This window comes from Sinohyriopsis cumingii, unplaced genomic scaffold (assembly GCF_028554795.1).
Source record: "Sinohyriopsis cumingii isolate HCF-2022 unplaced genomic scaffold, ASM2855479v2 utg000721l, whole genome shotgun sequence".
NCBI lineage: Eukaryota > Metazoa > Mollusca > Bivalvia > Unionida > Unionidae > Sinohyriopsis > Sinohyriopsis cumingii.
The window spans coordinates 158297-176986 of record NW_028315926.1 but is presented as its reverse complement, the minus strand read 5'-3'; the positions used below and the strand labels follow the sequence as shown (position 1 = coordinate 176986).

General features: G+C 36.2%; 1 pseudogene across 1 annotated transcript in view; it reads left to right on the top strand.

Moving 5' to 3' along the window:
- LOC149773263 (uncharacterized) overlaps positions 1-14614 on the top strand; it is a 72330-nt pseudogene extending 57716 nt beyond the window's left edge. Inside the window, exons 11-12 of the transcript XR_016417417.1 lie at positions 7438-8013; positions 14456-14614. The product of XR_016417417.1 is annotated as an uncharacterized LOC149773263 (transcript). The remainder of the gene's footprint in view (positions 1-7437; positions 8014-14455) is intronic.
- Positions 14615-18690: the final 4076 nt, after the last annotated feature.

Below are 18690 nucleotides of genomic sequence, written 5' to 3'. Positions count from 1 at the left end.
TAGGCATATAGTGTTGATGAATAGGCTAAGTGTTGATTGGTTAAGCATATAGTGTTGATGGATAGGCATATAGTGTTGATGGATAGGCATATAGTGCTGATGGATATGATAATAGTGTTGATGGATAGGCATATAGTGTTGATGGATAGCCATATAGTGTTGATGGATAGGCATATAGTAGTGATGGATAGGCATATAATGTTGATGGATAGGCATATCATGTTGATGGATAGGCATATAGTGTTGATGGATAGGCACATAATGTTGATGGATAGGCATATAGTGTTGATGGATAGGCACATATTAGTGATATATAGGCTTATAGTTTGATGGATAGGCACATATTAGTGATAGATGGGCTTATAGTGTTGATGAATTGGCATATAGTGCTTATGGATAGACATATAGTGTTCATGGATTGCCATATAGTGTTGATGGGTAGACATATAGTGTTGATGGATAGGCATATAGTGTTGATTGGATAGGCATCTAGTGCTGATGGATATGATAATAGTGTTGATGGATAGGCATATAGTTTTGATGGATAGGCATATAGTGTTGATGGATAAACATAATGATGGATAGGCATATGGTGTTGATGGATAGGCATATGGTGTTGATGGATAGGCAGATAGTGTTGATAGATATGCACATAGTGTTGTCGGATAGGCACATACTGTTGATGCATATGCATATAGTGCAGATGGATATGATAATAGTGTTGATTGATAGACATATAGTGCTGATGGATAGGCATATAGTGTTGATGGATAGGCACATATTAGTGATATATAGGCTTATAGTGTTGATGAATTGGCATATAGTGCTTATGGATAGACATATAGTGTTCATGGATTGCCATATAGTGTTGATGGATAGACATATAGTGTTGATGGAGAGGCATATAGTGTTGATGGACAGGGTTATAGTGCTGATGGATAGGCTAAGTGTTGATTGGATTGTCATATAGTGTTGATGGATAGGCATATAGTGTTGATGTATAGGCATATAGAGTTAATGGATAGGCTGATGGATATGGATATAGCGCTGATGGATAGGCATATAATGCTGATGGATAGGCTAAGTGTTAATTGGATAGGCATATAGTGTTGATGGATATGTATATAGTACTGATGGATATGATAATATTGTTGATAGATAGGCATATAGTATTGATGGATCGGCTAAGTGTTGATTGGATAGGCATATAGTGTTGATGGATATGCATATAATGCTGATGGATAGGTATACAGTGTCGATGGATGGACATATAGTGTTGATGAATATGCTTATTTTGTTGATGAATATGCTTATAGTGCTGATGGATAGGCTTATATTGTTGATGGATAGGCATATATTGTTGATGGATAGGCATATAGTGCTGATGGATGGGCATATAGTGTTGATGGATAGGCTTATATTGTTGATGGATAGGCATATATTGTTCATGGATAGGCATATATTGTTGATGGATAGGCTTATAGTGTTGATGGATAGGCATATAGTAGTGATGGATAGGCATATAGTAGTGATGGATTCTAATTCTTTCGCATGAATCTCAAACACAAGTCAACCATGACTTCAACGCACAACTGGCGTGACACACATTATCATCCACAGACCAACGCTAGACATGACACTGACTCAGTCACAGTTCACCACGAGTACTAACTCTACAGGGAAAAACAAACAGTGCACTAACCTCTAAACAATCATACATAATGCCACCACCTTTTGTTCTCAGTTTAGCTCTGCTTCACTCCAAGCCCAACCTAAACAAATAGGTCCAATTAACAAAACTCTGGATTCAGGCAGCAAACTACTTCTAAAACCATTCTGAATTAAGACTGCACACTTTGAATAATACAACTTATCCATAAGAACATACAAAAAAATAGAAATGACATCACACAATTAATTCACTGGAATCACACTATTTACACTGCCGATGGGTGCAGATTAATATGATTCTAACTGCATGGCTTTTGTATCTCAACTTGTTTGAATATCTGTCCTGTACCCAACCAATTTATAATCTCGGAGAAATGATCACATGTGAGCCTGACATCTATTTTCCATCTTTTTATCTCACTGCGGCTCCCAACTGATCTTTCTCTTATGGATACTGGATACATGGTTCGATTGTAACTGTCGGACCTCAATTTCTCAGGCGCACCCTCCTTTATAGTTTCGAACCTCGTATCATCGGACCTGCCCCCAAATGCACGTGCTTTTCCATCAAATCTATTGGCCTTGCACGGAGTCGAGGTCACTAGGAACTGGATATTACTGTTTACGTCCATGAGTTTTCTCTGCCTCGCATCAATAGGCAACAATGGTGACAAGAGTCGCCAATGAACAGACTGTGGTAAAGGCATATCGATTAAAGAGGTAGGTGTAGCTCTGCTGTAGCCATTATAATAATTTATAATAATTCCCCTTCAGTATTCCCAATTAGCCTCTCACAATGTACTTTGTAAGAAACTTGCAACTACCAATTGCTATTTAAAACAGTCATAGAGGTATTTGTTGTTGTTGTTGTTGATGTAGTTGTTGTTGTTTTTCTTATTGACAAATCTGTTACAGAATTTTAAAAAATTCTGTATTAAGTTTAAAGTATCAAAATCAGATGAAATGACATGTGAAGGTGTTGTTGTTGTTGTTATTGTTGATATTCTTATTCTTACTGCCAAATCCATTACGAAATTCCAATAAATTTAGTATAAAGCTTATGAACTGAACACAATATAGCGGGGGGGGGGTTGTATTATCAAACACAATTTATTAATTAGGTCCTGGGTTTGATCCCTGGCAAAGTCATATCAAAGACTTAAAAAAGTTGTATTAACAGCTGCCTCGCTTGGCGCTCAGCATTAAGAGGTTAGTGTTAGGACTGGTCGGCCTGGTGTCAGGATAATGTGACTGGGTGGGACATCATGCTACATGTCTGCGGCATGACGTCCCATTGCTAGACATCACTATAAACTTTCCTACTGCATACATCGTAGTGATATGACTGAATAAGTTGTTTAAGCTACATTTTAAAAAAATCAAAATCACACACCTAAGTCACTACTCCTGGATGGATTTTTATTATGACATGTTTTTTTCTCATTTTTTACCCAAAAACTTCCAACGATGTCAACTTTGCCCTGAATTAAAATGGTGCCAGTCTGATGTCTCCTATCTGTATCATGGCAGCTGGTTTGAAAATGTGATCATAGCTAAAGAATATAAGGATGGTTTGAACACTCAACACTTTAACCCTTTACCTCATGCAAGCATCTTTAGACGCCTCTACTCCATTCGCATGGAAGTGCCTTTTGACGCCTGCTGTAAACGTCAGCCATTTTGAGCAGGTTTTCGTAGCGCCACTTTCGGGGAAAACCCCAATTAGATACTACATTCATTTCTGCAAATGACAATTATGTCAGATCATGTGGTCACTGTTTATGCACTGGTCGATATCTGCTATTTAAAGTAACTGGGTCTTAATCTCCACTCTCCAAAATGGTGGTCGTGGATTTCATTCAGTACTTACGATTTTTTCACGAATATGATCACAACTATGAAAGATTCAATAACTTAGGTAAAGGCTCTGATATTGATGTAGGCAGCAATTAGTGTTTATAAATTATCAAATTCAGATGATTTAGTGATGTAGACGCAGAAGAAAAACTTGTAAATTTCGAGTATGAGAAATGGCAGCTACAGTTGGTCATGCGGCCTCACTGACATGACGGTGAACGAGTTCTCTCAAGATTTTAAAGCACATGCAAAAATCTTCCATAAAAAATAATTACACAGCTATTACAATCGGACTTTACTCTTAAATTTTTCCACATATAATAGCTGTGTAGCAAAAATGTAAAATGGTTAAAATTGCTGTGAAACGTAGCATACACTACATTGCTTAACAGTTCACAGGCAGGCCTATTCGTATGGAGTCTAATAGGTAGCATGTGTTCTATTTATAGCGCGCTGCACTTTGTAACTATGCTCTATGAGGTAAATGGTTAACAAAAAGGTGGTCTTGTCTTGAATTTCTAATAGAGTTCCAGCCCTCGAGGGACTCTTGCTTACATTTGACCAGAACAGAAATTGATTTCCTACCAATTTACATTTTTCTATTTAGACCACCTGATAGGATTTTATTATCATGATTTTTATTATTGTTACTACAGCCAACTTGAGGCATTCAATTTTCATGAAAGACAAATTAAAATGTGTTTCCAGTCAGCCGACGATCGCTATTTTTTGTTGCTGACCCCTGCACCTTTTTCCCTCCGGATTAAAAAAAATGGAAAAAACATCCTGGAAATTAATTTGTGCATCTAGTTTAGCTTAATAATTGATATGTTTAGTAAATTATATACTAATCATTATCGTAATTAATGTTTAAAAAAAATATCCCAATCTACATACTCTAATTTTGAAACCAGTGCAGTTGGAAACACACATATTTTACATATGGGTGGGGGGAGGAATTTAGTTAAGTTGTTCATCAGATCTGTGTGAACCACTCTACAAATGATATGCTTTAGTGACACAATGCTTTACACAAAATCCCAGACTTCAGCAATGCTCTAATTGTAGACATGATATTTATATATGGCATTCTGTCTTTGTGTTATGTTCAGTGATTTTTAATTGTAGGCATGGTATATTTATAACATTCTGTCAGTGTGTTATTTTCAGTGATTTCTGAATGTTTTTGCAAGTTAGTCCAATTGTAAATCAGCTCTCTCTCTGGCAGATCTCCAGGTGTATGACGTATGCTGTATTGATTGAAGTTGTTTATCTTGCACAGTGCATAGTTTTAAAAAACTGTCATACATTCCTTATACATTTGTTAGTTACGGGTTAATATACATTAGATTGTTTTTTTCTGTTAAATTCCCAGCTCTAGGTATGCTGTCAATATAACACTTGATCATTCTGTTTATTGCATCACTGTGCTCTTATTCAGTGACAGTAGGTCGCAATGATTTACTCTTGAACATTAAATACTTTACTGCGGGCATCACTTCAGTGTCAGTGTACAAGTGAGATTGTTGTACATGTCACAAGTAAAGTTGCAACTCTTGTTAAACTAAACAGATAATTGATGAAAAACTCAATTCTCTCCAAATACATTTTGACACACTTTTATGACTGATACTTTATTAGTTTTAAATTGATTGAGACGTGCCACTCCGAATACATTTTGACACACCTTTGTGACTGATACTTTATTAGTTTTAAATTGATTGAAACATTCCACTCCGAATACATTTTGACACACCTTTGTGACTGATACTTTATTAGTTTTAAATTGATTGAGACGTGCCACTCCTAATACATTTTAACACACGTTTGTGACTGATACTTTATTAGTTTTAAATTGATTGAGACATGCCACTCCGAATACATTTTGACACACCTTTGTGACTGATACTTTATTAGTTTTAAATTGATTGAGACGTGCCACTCCGAATACATTTTGACACACCTTTGTGACTGATACTTTATTAGTTTTAAATTGATTGAAACATGCCACTCCGAATACATTTTGACACACCTTTGTGACTGATACTTTATTAGTTTTAAATTGATTGAGACGTGCCACTCCTAATACATTTTAACACACCTTTGTGACTGATACTTTATTAGTTTTAAATTGACTGAGACATGCCACTCCAAATACATTTTAACACACCTTTGTGACTGATACTTTATTAGTTTTAAATTGATTGAGACATGCCACTCCGAATACATTTTGACACACCTTTGTGACTGATACTTTTTTAGTTTTAAATTGATTGAGACGTGCCACTCGAAATACTTTTGACACACGTTTGCGACTGATATGTTAAATTGATTGAAACGTGCCAAGTCAAAGCTTGCTCGGGATGATTATTGCCAACTTAAAATGGTCCCATCTTAATTGTATTTAAACTTGTGTCACTGAGCAGAAAACAGTTTTGCACACTGTTACATTTTCAGAGATAAATTAATTTGTCAAATACACTCTATATCTACTCCATGAGTAGTAAATCAATGTATAGTGTATTTTCTAATGAATTTTGTAATGTATATTTATTTTATTTGCCGCACCTTTGTATATGATTGGGGGTAGCAAAGTTCCAGCCTACCTGACTTTCATCATCATTTTAATAGTTCTTTATTGATATTTGTGTTCAAGGTCTACCCTTATTTAAAAACTTTGAATATTCTGGAAGTTTACTTTGATCCACATCCTGATCTTTTTCTTGTATCTTATATTTTTATATACGGTTGAGGTTGTCAATATTATTTCATTCCTTCTTTATGTTCAGTCTGCGGAATTATTTACTGTTCTATTCAAATATGATCTGAGAGGAATATTTTATTTTAAAATTATTCATTGTGATTACAAAGTGCTCATTAACATTTTTGACAAACACTACTTTTGGATTATTGTCGATTTATTCAAAAGCATTATGGGTTACATCATTGTGATACATCAAGACTATTGATACATCAGTTTTTGAAACTATTGGTACATCAACACGTTCAAAGTATTAGAATTTGTTTGAAACGTTCTATACTTTTGGATTTGTGATAGAACCTTTATAATTATTAGGGTTTTAATTTACAACACAGTAAATTCATCGTAAATTTTCACTGTTTAACTTAAAAATATTAATGTTTTTGTTGACTTTACTAAACTTGTTGCGTTTTCCCAATGTTATTAGTTTAAGACCAAAGAATCATATCAATTTTGTTACACAAAGCAAACTTTCACTTACAAACATGTACACCTTAAAGACATTCCACCGTACGGTTTCACCCGTTTGTATATCATGAAATGTTTGGTTTTATTTGAAAATTTATATTATGAGGCCAAGTTATAGTAATATGTTTGTCTGTCACCAAAAAACCCTAAACATTGTCCATAACATATTGTGACTGAATTAAGTTACTATAGAGAAGATCCAGCTGTGTATCACAGATTAAGTTGCTATGCTAAAGGCAGTCAGTTATCAAGAAAGCGTTAATAAATAACAAGCATATAGTATTGCCATGCAGATTTGTATAAAGAAGAAATAAGTGTAATTTATATTCAGAACTACACTAATACTGGGAATGACTACATGCTTTATTCTTTCTAAGGATGTCAAGATGTGTAAATATTTATCAACTTAGTGACACAAGTTTATGTTTGATAGGAGACCTATTTGGGAAGTTTTTGTTAGTTATCATGTACAGGCACTGTCTTTGCCACTGTCCTCTACGATTGCAAATTTGAAAAGAAAAATAAAATAAAGCAATGATCGCAAAAGGTATGTGGATAAAACATCTTTGTACAGAGTTCAGTGGATTGCCCAGGTATATTTATTTCGGTTTACTATCTTTATTTTTATTTCAAATTAAAGCGAATGCCCCCATTAACAAATACGTAATTTTCTTTATCAGGAGGAGAATTACTTCCTTGCCCCATGCATGCTTCAGCAGAAAGCACCAGTAGAGGTCATCTGTCCAAAACCAAATGACCAGATGGGAAGTTCATCAGTCCTTTGCTATGTATTCAAGGAAAGTTTTATGCCATCCCCGATCTTCCACAGACTTCTTGCTTCCTGTGTTGCTCACTGGCCAATAGCTACAAAGAAGAAAGAAGATAAACAAGAGAATCAGATATTTTGTGGCTGTTGTGTTTTTCTGCTGGACCGGCGTCACAAACTGATTTTGCACTTTAGAGAGCATGTGATCTTTGTGAAGGTCATAAGAATGGGGATAAGGGAAAATACTCCATCTTCAAAGCTGTGTATTGAGGCAAGAGAGTTCATCACTACCAATCTCCAGAAGATAATTGGAAACCTGGGACAAAGCCTGAACTTTGAGAACTCTATACAATGTCCTGAATACAATGGTGAAAGTGTCAACATCCTTTTTCCGGTATCCGATCTTAAAGAGAATGCAGAGGTAGACTGTGATTTCCATGGCAACGTAATTGAGTCCTGTCGTCTATTGGACTTTTGGTTTGAAAATATGGTGAGTATAATTAACATGTTCTATAAAGTTTTACAAGCTTTTACCCTATAAAATATGTATTATGCTCTCTTAGCTTAAACCAGTTTTGTTATGGTCAGATTTATCTTTTTTAAAATTTCTTTTTTAGTTCATGTAGTCATAAACTTATAAAATGTTGTTATCCCTTGATTAGCATAATTTGTATCATTACCCTTTGTAAATATCCTGAAACTTTACAATTACATTAACATAGTGGTCTGGTTGCTGCTAAAAGAAAGTAGAGGTGCCTGGAGGTCTGATTTCCCACCTCAGTAGCCATTTGAAAAGTAATGTATGACTACTTTTCCTGAGTGAAGAATCATACTGGCATGAGGTTTTCACTAGAAGATTTCTTGTGATGTCTGATTGGTTGTAAATACAAAATGGTGCTGACCTGATATCCAATATGACCACAGTGGCCATCCTTAAATTTTTCTTATCACTATGAATGAAAATTAATATTTCAAAGTGAATTTCACAGAAGACTTCTTAACATGTCTTTTTGATTTTGAATGAAAATGGTGCTACATGCATATCAAATATCGACAACACAGTCACCATCTTGAAAATATTATTATTGTTCTTTCTGCTGGGATGTTTGTGTAAAAATGGTTGTTTTTATCAAATGAATTCTTGTGATGTCTAGTTGCTCAGAAATGTCAATGCTGCTTTTCAGACATTATATCAATGTGACCATCTTGAAAATCTTGCTTTTGATTGCCTTCTTGAATGGATGGTTTTTTCTATAAGAGTTGTCTTCTATTTAATCTTAAATGGAAATGGTTTCGGGATGATGTCCAATATGACCACCATGATATACATCTTGAAGATCTTGTTATCATTACCCCTTGGAAATTTGGAGGCATAAGTCTTTAAAGGTCTTGTTGGTCTTGCCATAAGCACCAGGGATGTTTGTTTAGAAATTGTGTTTATCCAAACATTGATTCACATATCTTATATATTTCAAACTGCCTCAAGATATAGGCGTTTTAAATTTTAAAACTATAGAATATAAATCATTTTTTTTAAAGAGAGGAAGAAAAAAGATATGCATCATTGGTTTCAATCATATTGGATGAGTATAAATGGTTTGACAATACATATTGTGAATAAATTAAACATGTAGCATCTACTTCGTGGCATGTAATGTACAATTGAATTGTGATATTCATTTTCCCTTGTCATTATTTTTAAATGTTTATATCAAAACTGAATTCCAATTTATACCTAAGACACGAGTGGATTTAATACCAAAACTTGTATATATGAGCAGAAATACCATCTTTTATTGTGAATTTAATTTTGAATCATCACAATGTAAACGAAATTAAGATATAGATTACATTGCCCACACATTTTGTGTCATAGTTTGATGTCAAACGTATACCAGAACATGTACAATGACAGTACACATTGTGTCATAGTTTTATATATTAGTACAACAAATGTCAAATCTATGACACAAACGGTAAGTTAAAATGTGATTTGTTCTAATTTCAACAACAATCTGCCGATATTGATGCTTGTAAGTATTATACATTAATATTGGTCATAATAGTACTTTTCTTATACAGCCTAACCACACCAGTTGGATTCACCTGGCTAGTAATCAATGCTTCTTATACAGCCTAACCACACCAGCTGGATTCACCTGGCTAATAATCGGTACTTCCTATAAAGCCTAACCACACCAGTTGGATTCACCTGGCTAATAATCGGTGCTTCCTATAAAGCCTAACCACACCAGTTGGATTCACCTGTCTAGTAATCGGTGCTTCCTATAAAGCCTAACCACACCAGTTGGATTCACCTGGCTAATAATCGGTGCTTCCCATAAAGCCTAACCACACCAGTTGGATTCACCTGGCTAATAATCAGTGCTTCCTATACAGCCTAATCACGCCAGTTGGATTCACCTGGCTAATAATCGGTGATTCCTATAAAGCCTAACCACACCAGTTGGATTCACCTGGCTAATAATCGGTGCTTCCTATAAAGCCTAACCACACCAGTTGGATTCACCTGGCTAATAATCGGTGCTTCCTATAAAGCCTAACCACACCAGTTGGATTCACCTGGCTAATAATCGGTGCTTCCCATAAAGCCTAACCACACCAGTTGGATTCACCTGGCTAATAATCAGTGCTTCCTATACAGCCTAATCACGCCAGTTGGATTCACCTGGCTAATAATCGGTGCTTCCTATAAAGCCTAACCACACCAGTTGGATTCACCTGGCTAATAATCTGTGCTTCCTATAAAGCCTAACCACACCAGTTGGATTCACCTGGCTAATAATCGGTGCTTCCTATAAAGCCTAACCACACCAGTTGGATTCACCTGGCTAATAATCGGTGCTTCCCATAAAGCCTAACCACACCAGTTGGATTCACCTGGCTAATAATCGGTGCTTCCCATAAAGCCTAACCACACCAGTTGGATTCACCTGGCTAATAATCAGTGCTTCCTATACAGCCTAATCACGCCAGTTGGATTCACCTGGCTAATAATCAGTGCTTCCTATCAAGCCTAACCACGCCAGCTGGATTCACCTGGCTAATAATCAGTGCTTCCTATCAAGCCTAACTACACCAGCTGGATTCACCTGGCTAATAATCAGTGCTTCCTATAAAGCCTAACCACACCAGCTGGATTCACCTGGCTAATAATCAGTGCTTCCTATCAAGCCTAACCACACCAGCTGGATTCACCTAGCTAATAATCAGTGCTTCTTATAAAGCCTAAATGTACCAGATGGATTTCCCCCGGCTCATAATCAACACCACACCAGTTTGATTTCCTCTGGTTTTTAATAAGCCTTTTCGTACCAAGCCTCAACACACCAATCAGACCTTTCCTTCATTCATAATTAATTTTCCACATAGGCCTAACCACATCATTTGGATTGCCTATGGTTCATAATTAGTTTTCCACATCAGGCCTAACCACACCATTTGGATTGCCTATGGTTCATAATAAATCTGTGCATATCAAGCCTAACCACAGCATTTTGATCTCACCTTGTTTATGATAGGTTTCTTTCTTCATATAAGCCCAGCCACAACAGTCAAACCTCCCCTGGTTCATAATATGCTCTTCATATCAAGCCTAAAAACATCATTCAGACCTCCCCTGGTTTATAATAATTAGGAATTCTTATGACTTTACTCTTCTTTCGATCAGGATCATTTTCTTTCTTGTATGAAATTTGGATTGTTATAAGCTATAATTTTGAGTGACTATGATCTGTTCTTTGATGAGTGTTACACCTTGGTGGAGATATGAGGGGCACATTATGTGTACCTTTGTCTCATTAATTAGTTAATTGTACAACATGGTAATTTTTTTTAAATATATGGGGACACTGGCAGTTTCATGTGAGGGAAGCTTCCCTTGAACTGATCAAGGTGAGGTACTGATCAGGGTCATCTCTGTTTTTGTTTCACCAGCAGTGAATGAACATTGTATAACTATCATCTTTTCTTGAACAGGATTTATCTTCCCTTCAGTTAATATTGCAGTAAGCCAGAACTTACATAATGATTATCTGTTCTTGATCTGGACCATCTTTTAGTCGCCCGTAACGAATATTCATCTGGGTATCCAGTGTACATTTTAGGGGTAAAGAATTTTATAAATATATCTTGCTTTTATCACTGGTTGACCATCAGCAATTGCCAGGTCAAATTAAAACCAGGAAAAAATCAATGATGCAAACATTTTACAGCAAATAACAAATTTCTATGCCTTGATTTATACCCATCTACTCCGGTGGCCTAATGGTTAGAGAATCCGCCTCAAATGTGGGATGTCACGGGCTCGAACCCCGGCTGACTCGCACCAAAGACTTTAAATAATGGTAGTAAAGCTGCCTCACTAGGTGTTCAGCATTAACAGGTCAGTGTTAGTACTGGTCGTCCTGGTGCCATGATAATGTGACTCGGTGGGGCATGATGCTACATGTCTGCGGCATAATGGTCTACTGCTATACATCCAAAATTACACACACACATTAAAAATATGCATACCTTGTGCATTACATAATTTATATGAGTTAAATTTTGAAAACCCAGTAATTTTGAGATATTTTAAATGATGATTGTATGATATTAGCACTTACATGGTCCTTTTTAAATAAAAGGCTTGCCACATCATCTGCACACAAAAAACTTTAAGCTTAGCCCTACCAAACCAAAACATTTCTGTGTAACACTAACATAGTGTCACTAACATTTTTTTTAAGTCCAAGTATGTGTATCAGACAAGCAACCATTTTTTTTACTTCACTCAAATGATCTATGTTTTAGCACTAAGTTTGTGTGACCCTGGTGCGTGTTTGTCATGACAGCGTGTGAATGAGTGAGTGATCGATCAGTGCATAATGTGCATGAAGGGGACGATAACATCGATTGCCATACACTTACCAAATGCCCCAGGCGCATTTCATATAGTCTCTGGAATAACGACACCTTTTTCATTGTGTCTACGCCTATGGTGGTGAATACAATTTGCGAGAATTGTTATATCTGAATGTTATTGGTCTTCATCTGTAATTTTTGTGGTTTAATTGTTTATCCGTCATCCTCCATCCTGTCATGGCCCCACATCAGGTATCATTGTGAGCTGGGTGTTGTACAGAAGAAACGAACACAACGCCATCGGGTTGTGGGATTTATTTAGCGAGAGTGATATGAGACAAAAGAAAAACGGGGAAACAAACAAAAACACAAAGACACTAAACATTCAGATATAGCATGCACCTCGTGCACTGATCGATCACTCACTCATGACAAACACGCACCTGGGTCACATGAGGATATGTCTTAGTTTTGATTGGCATGGTGCTTTACAACACAGGAACACAATTAGGTTATTTAGTACCAAGGCAGTTGAAGTAAACACACCACGATATAGCTAACCCAGGGAGGTCTGAGGGTAGGATTATGGCATGCTAACAACTAAGCCACCGTGGCTTTGCAAGGGTGACCCAGAGTTCTGGATTATTCTGGTTCACCTTAATAGCAGTATGAAATTGCATAATTCAGTTAGGAAATATTCCTCCCAGAAAAGTATTAGTACCTTATTGGAAACCACAGACACTGAGACTGATGACCATTACATCACATCACCAGGTTGCCATTTAATATCTATCTATACTCTGCTATTTAAAGGAACTGGGTCAGATCATCTACTCTTCAGAATGGAAGATGCGGATTTAGTTTAGACATCATTTGGATTTGAATTATTAGATTTGTGACAATGGAGGCTTCAATAAGTCAGATATATGTTTCAGTATCGATTTATATGGTAGATTTCGAGGTTCAGAAAGGTCATCGGTAGTTGATAATGTTGCATCACTAACATGATGGTGAATTAGTCATATCAAGAATTAAAGATAATATAAGATTTATTCAATGTTGGCATGATTTAAAATAACAGTTCAACATAAGTTTAGTTAACTGTTACAAACATTACATAAAACAAATGAGTCATTACAACAAGGATGATTTGCAAGACATACAAATAACGTATATATATATATATATATATATATATATATATATTGTGTTGGACAAAATACAGCCCATAACTTGCCGACACAGGCAGACTCAGATCTAGTATTAAGAGAGCAATTGTCAACAAATAGGAGATCAAGAACAGTCACTTACTGTAACTTCATCTTTGCTTGTCCGGTATCTGACATTGATTTCAGTATCCAAGTTGCAAATGACATCCGTGTGTATGAAAGAAAACATTATATTAAATAGAATTGGAGTTCACATGCAAACTCCCATGATTCCATTGGTGACTGGAAGAATTCAAAGAACTTCCAGTCATGCACTGTCATGCATGATGCAACTACTTTACATGAAAACTAACTTATATTGACAACCACATGATCTTCCAGAGGTAACAGTGACTGTATCATGTGATGTTGTCAGTTCAACACATGTGCAGTTTGGAGCTATCCATGTGGCATTTATTCTAGATTTGACAAGCTGCAAGCACCATGCATGTAGTCCTTCGCCCTTTTCTAAAGTCACGTGGAATCTTAGGCAGGATATCATGACAAGGCAAATCAGCAGAATTCTGATGAGGATTTAACTTAACTATTGAAAGCAAGTACATGGCCTGATTGTTCTCACAAAACTGTACTTAATTTATGCTTCCTCGAGTTGACAGTTTTTACGTCTTTTTATTCCAGGGGTATTGTTTCCTAACCCAAATTGACTTGAAGTGTTCAATCAGTTTCTGTGCGTTATGGCATTGCTGACTTTTGATGGCATATAACCTGATACATGTATTTTGGCTATTGACAGCTGGTTTGTTACCTTCTCAGCTTCTATCAGCATTGCACGATCAGTAAGAGATGCTGATTTCCACTTAGTGCATTGAATCAGTTGATATCTGATTATTGATTCAGAATAGTGCTGACCATCTTTGTAAGATCTTTTCTTTGTCATTCAGTAGTGTGGTTCTTTCAGCACTCAGTATTGGAGATGTTTCTGATGACAGTATCCAGGTTATTGTCTTCAAAGCGCCAAAGAAGTTCATTATATCAGTCAAGCCTGCACATAACTGAATTTTGTCTTCCTTGTCGCTCAGCATGGATCTTGCAGTTTTCTGAGTTTGCTTTAGATATTCTTGCTGATGTTATTGAATATGCCTTCTTATGTGAGATAGTGCTGTCATGTTGGAGCATTACTTCTGATTCAGTGTTTTTGTATGCCCGCTTCATTCACATGAGACAGATCATGTTTCGTTGTGGTGGAATTGAATTTTGGATACCACTGATTACAGATTAGCTTTTTTCATCAGATATAAAGAAAAGATTTCAGACACTATCTGTCACACTATTACAGAAGGTAAATCATGCTTCTGCAGCAACAAAATGGCTAATTTTCACACATCAAGGTAATAAGTGGCTTTAACCTGCTCTCAAGATAAAAATATTGCACATTAGAATTTGACATATATGTATTGAAAATTGTTATGTTCATTGCACTTGGGTACAGGGACAACATACAAGATAGTAAATTAATATATGTTAGTAATTTATCTGAATATATGACGAAATTGTCTTACAGTAGAGCTCATGTGTATTTTCGGGTGCCCACGCAATGTGGTGGTGGTGTAGAGAGAGAGTGGAGAGGATTAAGGAAAAAAAACTTCACCATCTCTCCATGCATCCTGACACAGTGGCTGTGGTTGCTTGCGGAGAATTGCTCTGCGTACTGCGCTTCCTCATGGAGTCATTGAGGATGACCACCAAGGAGTGGACATGATCTCTATCAAATGTGTATGACCCCTGCAAGCATGTTCTTTAGAAGTTGAGAGAGATAATGAGAGACAGATGCCAGTTAATATACATCATTATTAGATGATTACATACGTACCAGTTCATACAAATACTATGTAATATGTATGATGCCAAATATAATTTTAGATAGAATTAATATATTCACAATACCTCGAAAACTGTACAAATACTACTGTAGTGTTTTTATTTAGAAAAGGCTGATTAACGAATCAAGTTTATGATTTTACTTTATTCAAAGAACTGTTAACAAAAGTGCGCACAGACTTTACGAGAACTCTTTTGATCTTCTCTTGAACAGTCCCAAGTTATGCTACTGTTTAAACATGAAAAGTAATCCTTTGAGGTACGTACATTCAAATTCGAGATGACAGCCGCTTCCGTTTAAAAATAGCATTGAATGCACACTTAAAAGCGAACAACATGTTTAATCTTTGAAAAGTAATGACCCAGCCACGTGGGTGAATATACTAATAGACAGCTACAAACTTGAGTTCAATTCTGACTGCATTTATACTGCATGGGACTAGTCATTTAATTCATGGTTCTTTCTGACTGGGCAAATTTTTAAAATCCTTTCGTTCATCAAAATATAAACTTTTCAAATAATATAACCATTTGGAAACTTAAATGGTCTCTCCCTAAAAAAGAATTATCTTGATTGGATGTTCAGAAGAAAACTTTCTGAACACAATTATAAAAATTAGCATCAGTTGACTATGTCATTTTCAGCATAGGAAAGATACATTTCTAAAACGAAGCTATCTGACTTGGTGCCTTGTGATTTACAGTTCAAATTATTGTTTTGTCATTAACATCTGAAGTTTGGTACTTGTTTCTAATTAACATGACCTTAGCGTATTGTTGAAATGAATAATAATTGTCAGATCTCAAATGTTCAACAAATTTAAGGCATTCTGTGTGGTTCTATCCACAAGTGTCCTTTTATTTGATCGTTCTTGTAAGGAAACATATGTAAACAGTTTTAATTCATGATAGAAAAAATAGTCAGCCATATAGAAATGATGTGTCAATAACCTAATCATAATCTTGATCCAAGACGTTTAATTATTTCAATTATTTCAATGCGGTGTCCTGTTTGTGACTACTCGAGCATTTGGCCATTCATTGGAAGATATGGGATTGATTTTTTTCTTTTGAATATTTACTTTGGAACTATTTGGGATTAATGTTCGGTAAGAAAAATACCCAACATTTATTTTTCCTTAAATGAAGACACTTTAATATTTCCATTCTTTACCAACAACTGTCCATCTAATGTCTGTCATCCCAATGTTTGTCTTTCCAATGTATTTACTTCCAATAGCTGATTAATCACTGAGTCATATGTTACCAATGTCTCTCCTTCCAATGTCTGTCATATCAGTGTCTATCCTTCACATGTATGTCATACAAGTGTCTGTCCTACCATTGTCTGTCCTTCATGTGTCTGTCCTACCAGGGTATGTCCTTCATATGTCTGTCCTGCCGTTGTTTGCCCTTCATATGTCTGTCCTACCAGTGTATGTCCTACCAGTGTATGTCCTTCATATGTCTGTCTTACCAGTGTATGTCGTTCATGTGTCTTTCCTACCAGTGTTTGTCCTTCATATGTCTGTCCTACCAGTGTATGTCCTTCATATGTCTGTCCTACCAGTGTATGTCCTACCAGTATCTGTCCTGCCAGTGTTTGCCCTTCATGTGTCTGTCCTACCAGGGTATGTCCTTCATATGTCTGTCCTGCCGTTGTTTGCCCTTCATATGTCTGTCCTACCAGTGTATGTCCTACCAGTGTATGTCCTTCATATGTCTGTCTTACCAGTGTATGTCCTTCATGTGTCTTTCCTACCAGTGTTTGTCCTTCATATGTCTGTCCTACCAGTGTATGTCCTTCATATGTCTGTCCTACCAGTGTATGTCCTACCAGTATCTGTCCTGCCAGTGTTTGCCCTTCATATGTCTGTCCTACCATTGTCTGTCCTTCATATGTCTGTCCTACCAGTGTATGTCCTTCATATGTCTGTCTTACCAGTGTATGTCGTTCATGTGTCTTTCCTACCAGTGTTTGTCCTTCATATGTCTGTCCTACCAGTGTATGTCCTTCATATGTCTGTCCTACCAGTGTATGTCCTACCAGTATCTGTCCTGCCAGTGTTTGTCCTTCATATGTCTGTCCTACCATTGTCTGTCCTTCATATATCTGTCCTACCAGTGTCTGTCCTTCATATGTCTGTCCTACCAGGGTATGTCCTTCATATGTCTGTCCTACCAGTGTTTGCCCTTCATATGTCTGTCCTACCAGTGTATGTCCTACCAGTATCTGTCCTACCAGTGTCTGTCCTGCCATGTGTCTTTCCTACCAGTGTTTGTCCTTCATATGTCTGTCCTACCATTATCTGTCCTTCATATGTCTCTTCAATGTCTGACTTACCAAATAATGTCATTTCAATGTCCGCATTACTAGAGCCTACATCTCACAGCAGTCCCACCTTTAGATATAATATCAACCAATTTAAACGTGCTTCTGATCCTGAAAAATAAATTGATGTTATGATGATATCATAGATATACATAGTCCCTAAATCATGTCTATCGCTGGTTTGGTTTATAAATAAACGAAAATATATACTTCATAACCGTATCCATGATCTGTTTAGGTTAGACACATTTCAAAAGTGTACATGCATATAAATCATTTAGAAGATGCACTTAGTTGTAAATATTTTCAAAGATGTTCCTAGTCCATAAAGCATGTCCATCATCTTTGTAGCTTATATTATAATTCATTTCATTTGTGTACCTAGTTCTAATTCCAATTGTTTATAAAATGACCAAGCTTTGGACACAAACGGTCACATGATACTGATCTGGAATCTTTTACATACTGGTAAATTCTCCAGACTACTTTTGGTTCACTGTTTTAGGTTATTTGATGTGAAGCTTTGTTAATGCAAATGTCTTGCACTACACTAATAACACAACAATAAACCTGACTCACCCATCCTGGTGATTTATGATAAAGCTTTTCAAATATCCAAATTAACTCGCCCATTTGAAGTCGAAACAATATATTTGCACAGGCCTTTCTGCACCCCAGATGCTCAACCCTTTTGCCACAGAAAGCATGTGGTAGGCTTTATAAATCAATCTTTAAAAATTATTGCATTTGCTTAGATCATATGTTTCACTAGCTGTTATCAAAGTTCAAGGTCATGTAATGAGCAAGAGTGGGATTTGCTTTGAAAGATCGAAATGCATAGAAAGAAAAAAAAATAATGCTAAAAGAACGTGTGCTATATGCAACCATAATGTTGATTAATAAATGATAAGGAAGGTTTATG